Below are 15,510 nucleotides of genomic sequence, written 5' to 3'. Positions count from 1 at the left end.
GTTTCCTGCTTACCGAGCTTTTCTAGGAAAGCGACTCGTCTCTATAGAGACGGCCAACGTCACTGGTGGCTGTACAGCAGCTCGGAGACAGGCTGCCTTTTCCAAAAAACATTCCTATCAGAGCCACTCTCACTGAAGTGTGTGCCTGGGGGCGGGGGAGGGAGAGGACCCTGGAGTCAATGGTGGCCTTAAATCCATCTCAATGTTTCTCTCTCTCCTTTGTATTGCAAACAGACAGAGCAGGCATTTCCAGTAATAAAGAGCATTTCTCTCCGTATTTCTACTTTTCTTCTGACCCATGGAAAGATTAGGTTCCTACCACACCCATTTATGCGAGTACACACACACACACACACACACACACACACACACAGTTCCAACTGGATAAATGGCAGCTTAACGGGGGTGCATTTGATGGAACACTCAGGGATCCCATCTTGTTTATGAGGACTCAAGGCTGTCTCAGCCCCAAGTCCCCAAGAGCCCTTGAGTCAACCCAAGACAAGGGAGTTTGGGGTGTGGGGGACGCTCTTCCATATCTTAGAGAGGAATGCAAAGTCATCTAGGCAAAGCTATCATACACCCGCACTAAGATGCCTTATAAATAGAGTGATCATATAGTTTATCGTCCATATCAGGACATCTATGAGAAGAAATCTTAATAATTATATTAAATATGGAACAACAACCAAACACCGTGAGTGTCTGAGCAAACTAGGACTTTGATCAGTTCACTTAATACTTGGAAATATGTGCTTCACAAACAATACACAGAAGAAAATGTCTTCCTGCATCCTGTTCTACCTGGAGGGCCTCACTGCTCCTAAAAATTGAGAAATTTGGAAACATCGGAAGTTTTTGAAGACCCTGTAGGTTCAGAAGTGAAGAAGGGAATGACATTATTGAAGGATTAGAAGATAGATTTTTAAGAATAAAGACCCTTGTATATATGATATTTTATACATGGTATCTGAGGATAATTACCTACCAGCAATATATGAGTGCCTGTTTCTACACACTTTCATCTACATGTGTCTTCTTAAATCTTTTAAGCCATTGTCTCTCCAATGTTCTTCAGAACCAAGTCATTCTTCTTATGTCTGGCCACTCTTCCTCTGTTCACAGCCAGACTTTCGTCTCCTCAAAAATTCAGTGCTGACTTGATGAGGACAAGCACAGGGACTGTATGTAGCTCACCTTGGCCTGTATCTGAGGAAAGTGCCATACTAGCAAGATGGAAGGAGCTGGCTTCTTCACATCATGTTATAAAATCCTGCAAGGCATCTACTGCTCTCCTTTTTCAGAAATTCTGGCCTCACGCTTGTTAGTTTGTCCAAGCAAACTTTAGCATCAGCGAATCACTTCCAGTTTTTTTTTTTCCTTGAAGTATTGTTTTGAGGTATTAACATACAGGTTAATGTAGGGGAAAATGACATCTTCATGTTAAGTCTTCCTGTTTTCTTATGCAAGAAATTGGTTTACCTTTCCATTTTGTTTGTCTTCTTTTGTGTGAGGTTATTTTTTTTAAAATACAAATTCTTGGACAACGATTCTGGATAATCTAATTTAGTGTACTTGGAGCTGGGCCAATGAAAAGAGCATCAGGGGTACAGGGAAAGAGCCCAAGGGCTCAAAAGACAAGCTTAGCATAGTTGATTTCACAACATCAGATTACAGATCATTTCGCATCCTAGAGTCTGCCTCCAATCCTGAAATTGGGAGGCAAACATTTTCCCTAAATTGCAGTGTTAATAATCGTGGGTAAAACAGCCTTCTAAGTGTTGAACCAGGAACCTGGCCAACAGTGTTGACATGGAAAGATACTGGACTTAGAGTCCAAGGACATGGGTTAGAGATCTGGTTCTACCACTCACCAGCTCCATGAACTTGAAAAGTCTGACTTAGTTTCTCTGTCTCTTTTTACTCCACCATCTGTAATGTAGACTAATAGTACTCCCTACCCGAAATCGTTGTGAGGATCAAATGAAATCACATAACAATTTACACATGAACACCTGAGCAATAGCTGAAAGCTATTAAACATGATTAAGAAGTGAGATGTCGTTTGTATAATTTTTTCTAATGGGAAATTATATTTTAAGTCACAAACATCTGACCTGTAGTTTTGGAAATCCAACATGCCCTTGAATTTGGGATACTTATAGACTGCAAGAATTCATACCTATGCTTCTCACATACTTCAAGAAAGAAAACCCATCATGGCGAGGTTATCTTTAAGGATAAGCAAACAGAAGGTGACTACCTGGGTGCATGGTGGTGACATCCTGGGAATCTCAGAGCAAGATATCCTCAACTCAATACTGTCAATAGCAATGCACATGTGGGTGTTTTGTTATTCAAATGAAATTCACTAGTGGGAAATTAAAGCTCAGACTCTTCCAAAAATGACACCTCCCCCTTCTCCCATTCATTGAAAGGGTCAATAAATAAACCCCAGGGTTGGCAATCTAAAGGTCTATATTCTGCCAATTGCTGGGCGTGTGAGCTCATTTCACACTCTTCTGATGGGAAAAGTATCTACCCTCCCAACCAAGGACCCAACCAAATGATTAAAAATAAATGGGAAGTGTATGAGGCCCAAAGTACCAAAAAGTACCAGTAGTAAAGCTTCATGGCCAATAGGCTAACATATGGAATGATTCTATTGGATGCCCTGAAAGTTAAAGAAAGAAGCTATAATTCAAAAAGATACATGCACACCAATGTTCATAGCAGCACTATTTATAATAGCCAAGACATGGAAGCAACCTAAATGTCCATCGACAGATGAATGGATAAAGAAGATGTGGTACATATATACGATGGAATGTTACTCAGCCATAAAAAAGAATGAAATAATGCCATTTGCAGCAATATGGATGGACCTAGAGATTATCATACTAAGTGAAGCCAAAGACAAATATCATATGATATCGCTCGTATGAGGAGTCTAAAAAAAATGATACGAGTGAACTTATTTACAAAACAGAAAGAGACTCATAGACATAGAAAACAAACTTATGGTTACCAAAAGGGGAAGGGGGAGGGATACATTAGGAGGTTGGGATTAACATATACACACTACTATATATAAAATAGATAACCAACAAGGACCTACTGTATAGCACAGGGAACTAAATATTTTTTAATAACCTATAAGGGAAAAGAATCTAAAAAAGAATATATATATATACATATATATATATAACTGAATCGCTGAATATAAAATTCTATTTTACTTTCTCTTAAAAAGAATCACCTCCACAGCAATGTTTGTTGACATTTTCTGGAAGTCCTAATAGTGATATGTGACAAAAACAACAATGTATTCACATTCTTTGATCTATTAATCCTAACCTTGGGAAAGGGTCCCAAAATAACATCTCAAAAGAAGAAAAAGAAAAAGGAGAAAGAAGAAAGAAAAAGAAGAAAAAGTAAAAAGATATTTATAGGAAAATATAGGGAAATGTCCAATGATAGGGTCAAATAAACTTGCGGTGAATTTATAAGATAAAATCTCATACAATTTTAAAGGAGACAAGGGAAGACTTTATAGAAACATTTTTAAATGGTTTATGGTCCGTGAAAAACAAAGACTGCAAAATAGTATTCATATGATGATCATAATTTCACAGCAATTATGTTCGTAAGTGGAAATAATCATATAATCAGAAGAGAACAGAGAGAGAAGGGGCAAAATGCCTGTGGAGCCGCTTTAATAATAGGCACCAAAAAGAAAGATGCTCTCACTGGCTCCGACCGAGCAGCCCACTCTTCCTTCCGACCTTCCCAGTCTATTCCAGAATATTGTAAGAAAAAGGGAGGACTTTGCATGAAATAACGTGAATATTTTTATTTGCTAAAGGCGAAGTGTGAGTTTTTCACAGCTTCCCAACTGCCAACCCAACCACACCAGCTGCCACTAGAGAGGATCATTCGGTGGCTTCCTGTAAACATTGCACCAGTGGCAGTAAATAAAGGTATTTTTATAATTTTGAAAAGTGGTTACTCGATTTCCCTAAAGCAGGACCCCTCCTCAGGCTTGAGACTAGGGCTGGGGATGAGGAGGTGCAGCAGAGCCCCGTTTACATATTTTAAAATATTTTACTAAAATGTCGTTAACACTGTTCCCAAACTTTGACAGACACAGGGACCCAAACCACACCATGAGTCAAAAGCATAGACAGACTATACCAATTTGCTGGTGCTCAAACATAAGTGTTTTATGTTTAACAGTATATCATTTTTTATGTTTAACATTTTACCAAAATATATATGTTGAGGCAGAAAACTAACTTTAAAAAAATAAGAAAACTATTAGAACAAAACCTACTTAGTAATAAAATAGTGCAGAAGCATTAAAATATTCTATGGAAGGCAGGGATGTGTTATTCTATTCAAGTTCCTACAATCAAATCATAATTTATTTCCTAAATACTTTAGATTCACACCTATACTGTTATAGGTTGGGGGCTGGGATATCGTACTTACTGCCTACAGTAAGAATTTGTCTAAGTACTTTATGCGAATTAACTCATTTAACTATCCCAATAACCCTAAGATGTAGGTAGGATATTATCCCCATAGTACAGATGTGTAAATGGAGGCCCAGATAGGTCACGCTCCTAGTGAGTCACTAAGCCAGGAGTCAAATCCAGGCTATCTATCCCTGGAATGCGTGTTCTAAGCACCACACAGAGAAGTGACCTGTGTCAAATCAGTGTTCTTAGCTTTGACCCTGTAGCACCCTGTCCCAGTTCTCCAGGGAAGGGTTCCAAGAAAAAAGGGGGGTATTGCCAGGCAGGAAAAATGCAAGGTGAGGAGCCAGAAGAACCACGGCTAACCTGGACAATATATTTCAACCTGGGACTTCCCTGGTGGCGCAGTGGTTAAGAATCTGCCTGCCAATGCAGGGACACGGGTTCGAGCCCTGGTCCAGGAAGATCTCACATGCTGCGGAGCAACTAAGCCCGTGCGCCACAACTACTGAGCCTGCGCTCTAGAGCCCATGAGCCACAACTACTGAGCCCGCATGCCACAACTACTGAAGCCCGCCCACCTAGAGCCTGTGCTCCACAACAAGAGAAGCCACCGCAATAAGAAGCCCGTGCACCGCAACTAGAGAAAGCCCGCGCGCAGCAATGAAGACCCAACGTAGCCAAATATAAATAAATAAAAATAAATTTATTAAAATATCTGTATATATATTTAAGCCTATCTGGGTCTTGGTTTCCTTGTTCTTAAGGAAAATGCTTGGCCACCTGGGCTCACAATCTGGTTGTGAAGACAGGTTTTGTGAGAGTGTTTACTAAATTGCAAACTCTGCAGACATCGAGTACTATTTTGTCCCAAAGTTAAAATTTCCAAATACCTAAATTTCAATGGAAATGTTGCGAAAAAAGTAGCACAAAGCTTTCAGCCTTCTCTAAAGAGTTCAAGGCTTTTTCTTGATGACTCAGTTTCAAGCTGTATATAAAGAACTATTTGCCCTACACTAAAGGCCCCCAATTCTTACGTCTGACTCTGTTTTTCTCATTCATCAGCCCATGAGAGGATAAACACAGGAGTGCAGAGTAGGGGAGTTACAATTCTTTCCTGCCTGCTGTCTTCCCTTGTCAATCTCCCTGCATTAAAATTTCTATCTCTAATCTACTGTGGACTGGGAAATAATGAAACCAAGCTTGTCAGAGCCATGCTTGAAACAAGAGAGTAAGCAGTTTCCAGTTGAGGGCCACGTCATCCCTCTTCTGATTAAAGTTCATGAGCTTCAGTCTTTAGATTTACTTATTTGACTGTTCTGGGGCTTTTTCTGCTTCACTGCCCCGTGTCAAAATTTGATATAAGGGACCCAAGGTAAATGAGGTGGATTATATGCCTGGTATGAATTTACATGGAGACGTGGATGTTTGCAAGGTTATTGTTAATAGCCTTATAATGAACTCCTGACTTGTCCACTGCCTAGGCTATGAATTCTGAATATCAGAAGACAATTTGGGTTATCACAGCGCAACCATGTCTCCTCCCATGAGCACTGCCTTCTCCCTTCCACAGGGGTCGGTCACAGCATCCCTGTCTGTCCCCTGGGATCGCCCTCAGGCCACAGTTGAGAGAGCCAGGCTTTATCCCCCGGAGAACCCTCCCACATGTGTACTTGGGAGGCATGGCGCAATATTCACTGGAGCACTATTTGGGGTAGCAGAAGACTTAAAAATGACCTAAATGTCCATCTCCAGGAGAATGGGTAATAAATTGTGATATATTTAATCTTACATTAGAATATTATACAGCAGTTAAAGTGAATAAATAGAGCTACAGGTAAATTAACATATAACCTAGTTAATTTTCACAAAACATAATTTGAGCAAAAACACAAGTTTTAGAAGAATTTTAAAAGCAAGCTGTAGAATAATACCACTTACCTGAAACTTAACAGTACGTAAGCAATATCATATTTTGTTTATAGGTATATAGATTTGTTGTAAAGGATAAAGAAATGCATGGGAACACTAAACACAATAAACATCAAACTTTGGGTACTAGCTAGCTCTGGTGAGTAAGAAAGGAAATTATATATCCAATTTCTTTTTCTTGAATTGGGTGCATACATATGGAATGTTTATTATATTATTCTCTATATTTTATTGTGAGCAAAAAAAATTCAAAATTTTGTAAGTGGAAAAGAGAAGGAAAAATACACCAAAATATTTTTAGCAGTCAATTCTGAGGGATAGGATTATAGGTGGGATTCCTTTACTTTTCCTTTAAAATTTCCCCCAATGTATCCATTATTACACTTGTTTTATGGCAGAAAAAGAACATCGATACATGAGAATGAAGTCTGAAAATTTCTCTAATCAGGTACAAAACGTTTTTCCCCAAAATATATATATATATATATATATATATATATATACACACACACACACACACACATATATATACACACATACATATACACTATATATGTATTAATATATACTATATATGTATATGTATACTAAATATATGGAGTATGTACTCTATATACTTTATATAATATACATAGATACATACATACAATATATAATATTGTATATATGGGAAGCCACATTGGCTAAACTTCTTACTAAGGTGTGAATGATTGATATATGACTTAGCAACAACTGCAAGGGGAGAAGGGAAGAATAAGAGCAAGAGAGCACTGAATACCTGAAAAGATCATGAGTGAGTGTGTGTGTGTGTGTGTGTGTGTGTGTGTGTGTGTTGGGGAAGGGCATGTAGGGGTGGGAGGAGAAAGGGGTTGAAGTGAAAGGGACAATTAGAAACGACTGTCACAGGAGGAAATTGGAGACTCCAGGATGAAGTGTATGCTGCTACACATGACTGGCATGTCAGGGGCCCCCACTCATCAGGCACGGCCCTGAGTTCTGTGCAGCTGTGGAGAATACCAGCCAGGTCCCCAGGATGGGGCCACTTTGCAGCAAGGAAATAGAGGTCTGGGTGTGCTGAGGTGCTGTCCCTTACCTCCCAAGACAAGGACAGGCTCATTCATGTCTGAGTTCCTCTTGCTGCCCAGCCTGCGGAGGCCTGTGGCATCTCACCAGGATCTGCTTCTCTGGAATTCTTTGGCATAAGGGTCTGTTTTACCCTGATCACTGTGAACAGAAGCATTTGACTTTTAATTAATGGAAGAGGACGCTTTTCTTTAATACACAGAAGTAAAAGATTGATTTATGTCTTCTGCACACACATAGGGCCAGCTTAATTTAATGGAGCTGAAGGTGGGGGGGGAGAGGGTCTTAGCAAGACCCATCTGGCCCAGCTCCGATTTAGCATGGATCACTTCCCACTCACGACAGAGATGCTAATTGTGAGCACTACTTCCAAACACCATAGGATGCAGTGTAATTACACTGCTCATAACAGAATTCCAAACAGGGTTCTGTTTTGAATTTGATGAAACATAATGAGAAATCTCTGTGGCAGATGACAACATTCTTCTTTCAATTAATGGGATACTTGCTCAGAGTCATCCCCCAAACCATCAGGAACTGATTAGAGAGATTTATGATATCTGAAAGGACCAAACACAAACATTTTTCAAGTAGAAAGTGCAGTAACACTATCTCCTTTGAGAACATCAGGGAGGACATTTATTTAAATGAAATGTGAGTAGACAGAATAATTTTCTAGAGCACCTTCCATCCAGATCTGAAAGTCAAATTGCCCAAAGCAAACAACATTAGGCCATTTTATGGAGAATTTCATTTATTCCTTCCCTCATTCAGTCATTCATTCACAAAAGTGAGCCAACAGGTATGTATGGAACATAATCATGAGTAAGGTGTAGGGCTTGGCTGTGTTGAACTGCACTGATGAGTCACAAGGGGAAGTTTTCTGTAAGAAGACTTGGCATGTTTGAAAGAAAACAGATGTGAAGTTAGAAATCCTTAATTCAAGTTCAAGCTTTCCCTGCTAGGTATATGATTTTGGGCAAATCACTTAACCACCCTGAGCTTCAAAGTCTTCAAAATGAAGATAAGTATGCTTGTCTTTCTAACCTCATAGAATTGCTCTGAATAAAATGATGTACACAAAATCTGACTATAAAGTGCTACACAAATGTAAGAGTCTATTGATACGAAGATACTGACTGCCCAGCAGGGAAGATTTAAAGCACGTAGAAATACCTATAATACAAGGCAAAAAGTCAATGCTATTTTGATAGAGGTACAAATTTATTTATTTATTCGTTCAAAATACCTATTGAGCTCTAATATGGGCCAGACAACATGCTCAAATGGAGTGCAAAGGAGTTCAGAAGAAGAAGAATTACCTGCTTGTTCTTTAAATGCTCCCTGCCAAGATTATTCCCCAGATCTTACAGTATGCCTGTTATCAGTGTGGCTCTCATTTTTGCCAACTATTGTAAAACTCATGATGTGGTTTGATTTCCTTTCACTACAAGAATTGCCACTGGTCTGAAAATGATTTCCCCCCAGTGTCTCCCTGCCCCTCCTCTATCTTTCTCTCACCTGAAGATGAAAAGGTGAGAGGACGGACTAGCTTTGGAAACACACCTGCCTGGACTCTGCCTTGTCCAAGCTTCATGACCTGGGAACGTTCCCTGACATCTTTGAGTCTGGTGATCCCCTCTGCACAGTGGGGGAAATTATACTCACCTTGTAGTGTCCTTGGGGGTGAGAGCAGCTATGGAAAGCCGCTGGCACATTGCACACGCTCGGCCATTGCAGCCGTTATCATTGGAACGAAGGCCGTTTTCATCCATTCTCGTTTCCTTCATTCGCGGAATGACTCAGGTTTTGACAGAGGATTTGATTCAACGGAGTCATGGATATTTCCTTGTTTCATTTATTGATTTGGGAGGAGAAAAATGAGTGTGGTGAAAATTTTTTCAGTAGTTTCAAGCCTGTTGTTAAAAAAAATACAGACATGAGAAACGGCCTGTTGTAGGCAGAGCACCTGCTGCTTCTTTTACAATCGCAGAGCGAGAGTCTGCTTCTCTTTCTGACCTATTTTTAGCCTCAGTTTTTTCTCAACAATTTCCCATATGGCCTTGCTTCTATTTCTTCTACCAAAGGCAGGGAATGTCACTTTTTCGGTTTGGCTCTAGTTTCAACTATTCAGTGTACAATTATATCTTACTTTTAAGCACATGATGGGGTGGAAGTGGCAAATCATCCAATTGCTTAAAAAAAGAGGTACTGGCAGAGACTCTCCTTGACCTGGCAGACACATGATTGGTAACAAGAAGATGGGTGAGGACATGCTCTCAGCCCATCAAGACAAGCTCTAAAGTGCAATGTGTTAATGCTTTTTCACGACTCCCTCTGGAAGTCAGGAGGAGCGCCTCCCTTGGTGATCTCAGAGAGGCTGGGGAGAGATAAGATTTGGGCCAATCCCCTTCCAATCAAGATTCAGGACCACAAGTTCAATTATTGTCCTTTGCCACTCAGCAGGGAAACGTCCCAATCATGGCAGAGAACAAGAATTTGACCTGACAAGTATAAGAGCTTTCACACAAGTTAATAGAACTTGGAATTATGGAGACACTCGAAAATAGCTTTGGACTAAAGATTTTCTCTTTGACAGTTACTCCTGTTTCCTTTAATTTCTAAAAATGTCCAGAAAATGGATATCTGAATGCTTTCCCAATCACTTCTCCATCCAGCAGTAGACGGTATAATTTTTTCAATTTTTTAGTAGAGGTATCTTATTTACCATTTTCCGAGGCTTCCTGTGCCTCTTTGGGTCCTTGGAGAAGCAGTTGCCAACCAGAATAAAACACACAGAAGGGAAATGTTTGTGAACGTTGCTCAGGGGAGAGGGAGCAGAACTGGGCAGGGAGAGCCTTCAGACCCCTATGCAGGGCTGATGGCTGTTTAAGAGGAAGGGAAAAAGGAGAAGTGGGTAGGAGGAGGTTTAGACTGCAGTGAAACTCTGATAAAGCCTCAGCCAGGTCAATAGGGAGCCCCGGTGGAAAGACTGTCCATTAGAGGGGTCCCATATCGGGCAACAATGGCTCTGGTCTCCTTACCGTGCTTGGCCACTGGGTAAATGCAACCCTTAGAAAGCAAGGCCTCAGCGTGAGTGCTGCGTTAGATCCAAAGGCGCACAGGAGGAAGCTGCCCATGAACTACTCTCCTTAGAGCAACTTCTCTTGAAGGGAGGCTTCCATGGCTGCCATGTCCACACAGCTCCATTTTTCTACACGTGTTCAGCAAGCAGCATCTCCCCACTTCCCACTGGCATCTCCTCTAGAGGAGAAAATTAGAAGAGGTTAGTTGGGTAAACTATAGCCCCATCTCTGCAGTTGGTCATTGCCTCCATCCTCCACTATCCCTTCTAAATCCCCCTCACCTTCAGTGTCGCCTGGGCAGGTCTTGATGGCTTACCCAATGGTAGACCCCAATCTCTCATTCCTAAAGTGTCTGAGCCCCCAGTACCACTGAGCAAAGACTCCTAAAAGGTGCCCAATTGGCTCTACTGCATTTCACACATATTCCTCTCTGTCGCTATTGTGTCAGAGTAGCCCTTCCTCCTCTGCCAAAATTACCAAGGACAATTACCCCTGCCAAAATGATGACTCCTCTTCTCACCAGCTGATCCTTGGACACTAGACGTTCAAAATGCCCAGGTGGAAACCATAGCTTGTAGTACAATGGGATACATGATGTATCCTCTGACAAAAATGTATCCTCTCTGGAGACTAGAACCTCTAACCTTGCAAAGCCCAGAATTATGGGGATGGGAAGTGCAAAGCCCCCGTGTGGGTCACTGAGAGTGATGGCAAGTGGAGCTATTCTTGCTTTCACCCTCTTGGTTTCTAGATGCTTCAGATCTATTCAGATTATATTATGACAGTGAGGGGGAATGTTTAACATAGCCCTGGGGCAAAACTAAATAAATATTGTTGTTTGTTCAATGTGAATGCAAACTGTTTCTGATCTTTCGGTTTCTTGATTGGAGTAGAAAGGATGCAGGTGCCAAATCGATAGCCATCTACCTGAGACCTTATTAATCAGCTGTAGCAAAGATACTATGTCTGAGATAGCACTGTAATCAGGGCTACTACTTGGTTGAGCTTGTGGTAGTCTACAGCCATTCTCCATGATCTACCTTGTATCTATAGGGTTCAGACTGGTAAATTAGATGGAAATGTGATAAGAACCACCATCCCTGCATCCCACAGATCTTAAATGGTGGTACTAATCTCCATCTCCTTCCAAAAAAAAAAAAAAAAAAAAACCCAAAACAAAACCTCTGGATGTGAGAGTGTTTTTACTAACTTTGGAGGCTTCCCCTTGACCTTCTCACTATGCAAGCTCTTACCCACAGGGCAAGGGTTAAAATAAGGGTTATTCCAATTGCCAAGTACAGGTCTATGGACATTTGAACCCACTGTAAACCAGACTAAACTGGTCTCCATTCATTACGGGGTTATAATAACATTTTGGGTCTTTGAGTGTCAATTTTAACTCAGACTCTGTGTCTAACACTTATTGAAATGTTTGGGTATTCCTCTTTTCCAGTGTACAGTCACCCAAGTAAATGGCCATAGGTATTTTTGAGGAAGGGAGTCATTATAGCATATACTTTTTGTGGTGTTTCTCCTGGACATCTGGCCACCTCTTCAGTCAATGGATCCCAGATCAGAATATTGGCTCAAGACTAGTAACTGAGCAAGTGATCATGACCTTATATCACGGTAACTGCCTTCAATCTCCTTCTCCTCTATTCTTATCTTCTTCTGATTGTTATTAAGCAGTATTCTTGGCTTCTCATCTATTTGGCCATATTCCACTGACCATCTCCACAATTCCCTGTGGCCAAGCCCCCTTGGCTGCCCCTCTGACATTGCCAGTCATTATGGCAATTGCAGTCCCCTAGCTTCCAGTGGTTTAGTGCTGCCACCTGGCCTCTATTACTTCCAGGTTCCATTTTCCCATTGCTATCAATAAGCCCAGCTCACCTCTGCCGCCACTGAACTTCACAGAGTATTCCTGATGGCCTGACGAATGGTGTGTCCTCTGGACTCTCCTAAGCAATCCAGTCCTTCTGATGTCACATATAATATTGATTCCGGCATACTCTCCTCCTTGGGTCTTTTAATTCCTTTCTCTACCATCTGCCAGAGCAATTCAGGAATGTCCACTTTGCTCAGTGTTACCCATTACATTCTTTAGGCTTCTAAGAGCCACTTTAGCCATGAATTTTCCCCATACCCCAGGGTGGGGTTTTGTCTGTGTCCCAAGAAACTGGGAAGTACATCTCTTTAATAGAGAGAGGTGGGCTGTCTTAGCAAGTTTTAAAGGTTCAGGGGAGTCTACATAGCTAAAAGTCTTGGGGGCATCCACCAAGATGTCTTTATGCAAAGTTTCAGGGTCCAGGGTTTTCCCAGCCAGGGCCTTGACCTTAGCATAACAGCCCTGTTTTGGTTGATCATTTAAATGTCTCTGGAGCTCTGAGAAACTATTAGATTCTGAGTCTTCTCTTCAACTATGATCATTATTCCACTGCAGGGCATAAGAGACTCTTTTTAATTGTCCAGAGAGGCTGTCTGGCTCTCACACGTAGTCCTGAATTATTTGTTAATGGCTCTTAGTTTCTAATGATCCCTCTACAGGGTGTCAATACAATATAGTAATGACTGTCATTGTAGTTATCGTTCCCTCATATATTTCAAATGCTTGAACCACTGTCTTGGCAAAGGTGTTCTCCTTCATTGGTACATTCTTCCAGGTCCCACCCATGAAATCTTCAGCATCTGAGCCACACCAATTTACTCCAGGGACTATCCAGGCCCCACATTTCTCTTGGGCTGGCATTCTCTTTGCCATCTGTGTGGTGAATAAGCTAGTTCCCAAACTCCACTCTATGTACCAACTATATAAGTTTGAGCCCTCCAAGAGTGGACACCAAGATGGAATTAGATGTGCTAGAGATTTGTTGGGAAAATGCTTGTGAAGAAGAAGCAAGGGTAGGTGGGAATTGCCTTCAGAACATGCAGGTAAAAGGAGAGAGGTAAGAAAGGAGGACAGGCAGGAGAACCCCTGACTGCAGGGCAGATCTGAGAAGGTCTCAGCTAGGCAGACGGGGAGCCCCAGAGCAAAGATTTCCCATCATAGGAGTCTCGTGTCAAACAGGAATGGCATGGCTCTAGAGTCCCTGCTATGCTCAGTCCTGGCAGATGTCAAACCATGGAGAACATGGCCTCAGTGGGAGCTCTGCTGGAGACCTGAATTTGCAGCATCTGGAAGATATCCTCCAGGTACCATCTTTGCAGCAAGTTCTCTTGAAAGGGTATCTGAGCAGCACACCTCCATGGTTGGCACATCTCCCCACAGAGGTGGGAAGCCAGATATCTGGATGAAAGACCAATGGCCAACCTCCAGTGGCACAGAAGTTTGGAGAACTGAATTAGTTCCCCATTGGTTATATGGAAAAGTTCAAGCCATGGTTGAGGCCTTCCTTGGGCCATTTTAGGGGAGTAAGTTCTATACCTACGGTATCTCAAGATTTCCTTTGGTCCTGTCAGAATTCTTACCCCTGCAGGTTGAGCTTCTATATGCAGAAAAAGATCTTCCCATCTGCTATCTATGCAGCTGTGGCTCAGACATCTCCAGGAATGTGAACTGCATTCAAGCCCATAAAAGTGTTGGCTTATTGTGATCAAATTTGACCAAAATATCTCCTCCTAGACACTTGATCTTGGACTTCACTTAATTTTTATACTGAACACATTCTATGTCCTCTCTGATAGTTCTGTCTTCAAAGACTAGAGGTCTAATTTGTTCGATTAAGGAAGCAAACAAATGAAGGCTTAGAAATTGAAAGCCAGTAAATCAACTGAATTCTCCCTAAGATGAGGCTGATGAAAGAGACTTTCTAGGCAATGAGCTCTAAACCTTGCTGTATGGGACAATGGATTTGGGGAAACCCATTTCAAGGGAGTTATAAATAAAACTCTCTAAAGACTAGAGCAAAAGAAAAACCACAGTCCTTAGTGAGGAGGCAGGCAAGTGAGGAATGTAAAGTGCGTAGCCAGGCGGTGCATTACCAGGCTGTGCGTGGGCTTCAGAGAACTGGCTCGACTCTCCTTCCAGCTAGCTGGAAGACTGTGGGCAAGTTGTTTGATGCCAGTGAGGCTTTGTTTCCTTATATATAAAATGAAGTAAGAAAAATGCCACTTGTTTATTATGCAGTTAAAGTAATTAAGAAACACAAAACAGAATAGCATAGTAAGAATGAGTTCTGGAGTCAGAAGTCCCAACTCTCCATCAGTAATTCAACCTTGATGAAGCTACTGAACCTCTCTGAGTCTCAGTTGCCTCTCTTTAAAATGAAGGCTATGGTACCAAGTCATAGAGTTGTGAGTGCTAAGTCAAAAATGCATAAGAAGCATTTAGCACAGTGCTGTGTAGCAGATGCTCTTGGTGACCCACCTGCCTTACACTCCAGAGAACACCAGCTCCACCTTCAACTTTCCAACTGCCAACACCTGCATTTCTTTTCTGAGGGATTTTTCTTGCTGCTGGACCAGAGTTGCTGTCCAGCGTGCCAGGGACCAACGTGCCAGGGAATGAATGTTCCCCCAAGGAACAACCCTCAACCAATGTCTAATGGTAGCTGTATAAGTAAGCCAGTAACCTTCCCTCTCGGTAGGGCAACTCAGGCTATTCTCTCATGTTCCCCTAGTGGTAACTGGCCAACAAAATGTACCTTTTATTGGCTGACTTTTCCTCCCTGTCTTACTTCCCTACTCTCCTACCAGTTTTTCCTCCATCTCCCAAATATTGATATAAAATACTCTCACTTCCCATCAACAGACAAATGGATAAAAAAGATGTGGTATATATAGACAATGGAATATTACTCAGCCATAAAAAGAATGACATTCTGCCACTTGCAGCAATGTGGATGGACCTAGAGAACATTATGCATAGTAAAATAAATCAGAGAAGGACAAATACTATATGATGTGACATATGTGGAATCTAAAAAATAATA

Source organism: Eubalaena glacialis, chromosome 4, assembly GCF_028564815.1.
Source record: "Eubalaena glacialis isolate mEubGla1 chromosome 4, mEubGla1.1.hap2.+ XY, whole genome shotgun sequence".
Lineage (NCBI taxonomy): Eukaryota > Metazoa > Chordata > Mammalia > Artiodactyla > Balaenidae > Eubalaena > Eubalaena glacialis.
Note: the sequence above shows the minus strand (reverse complement) of the source record.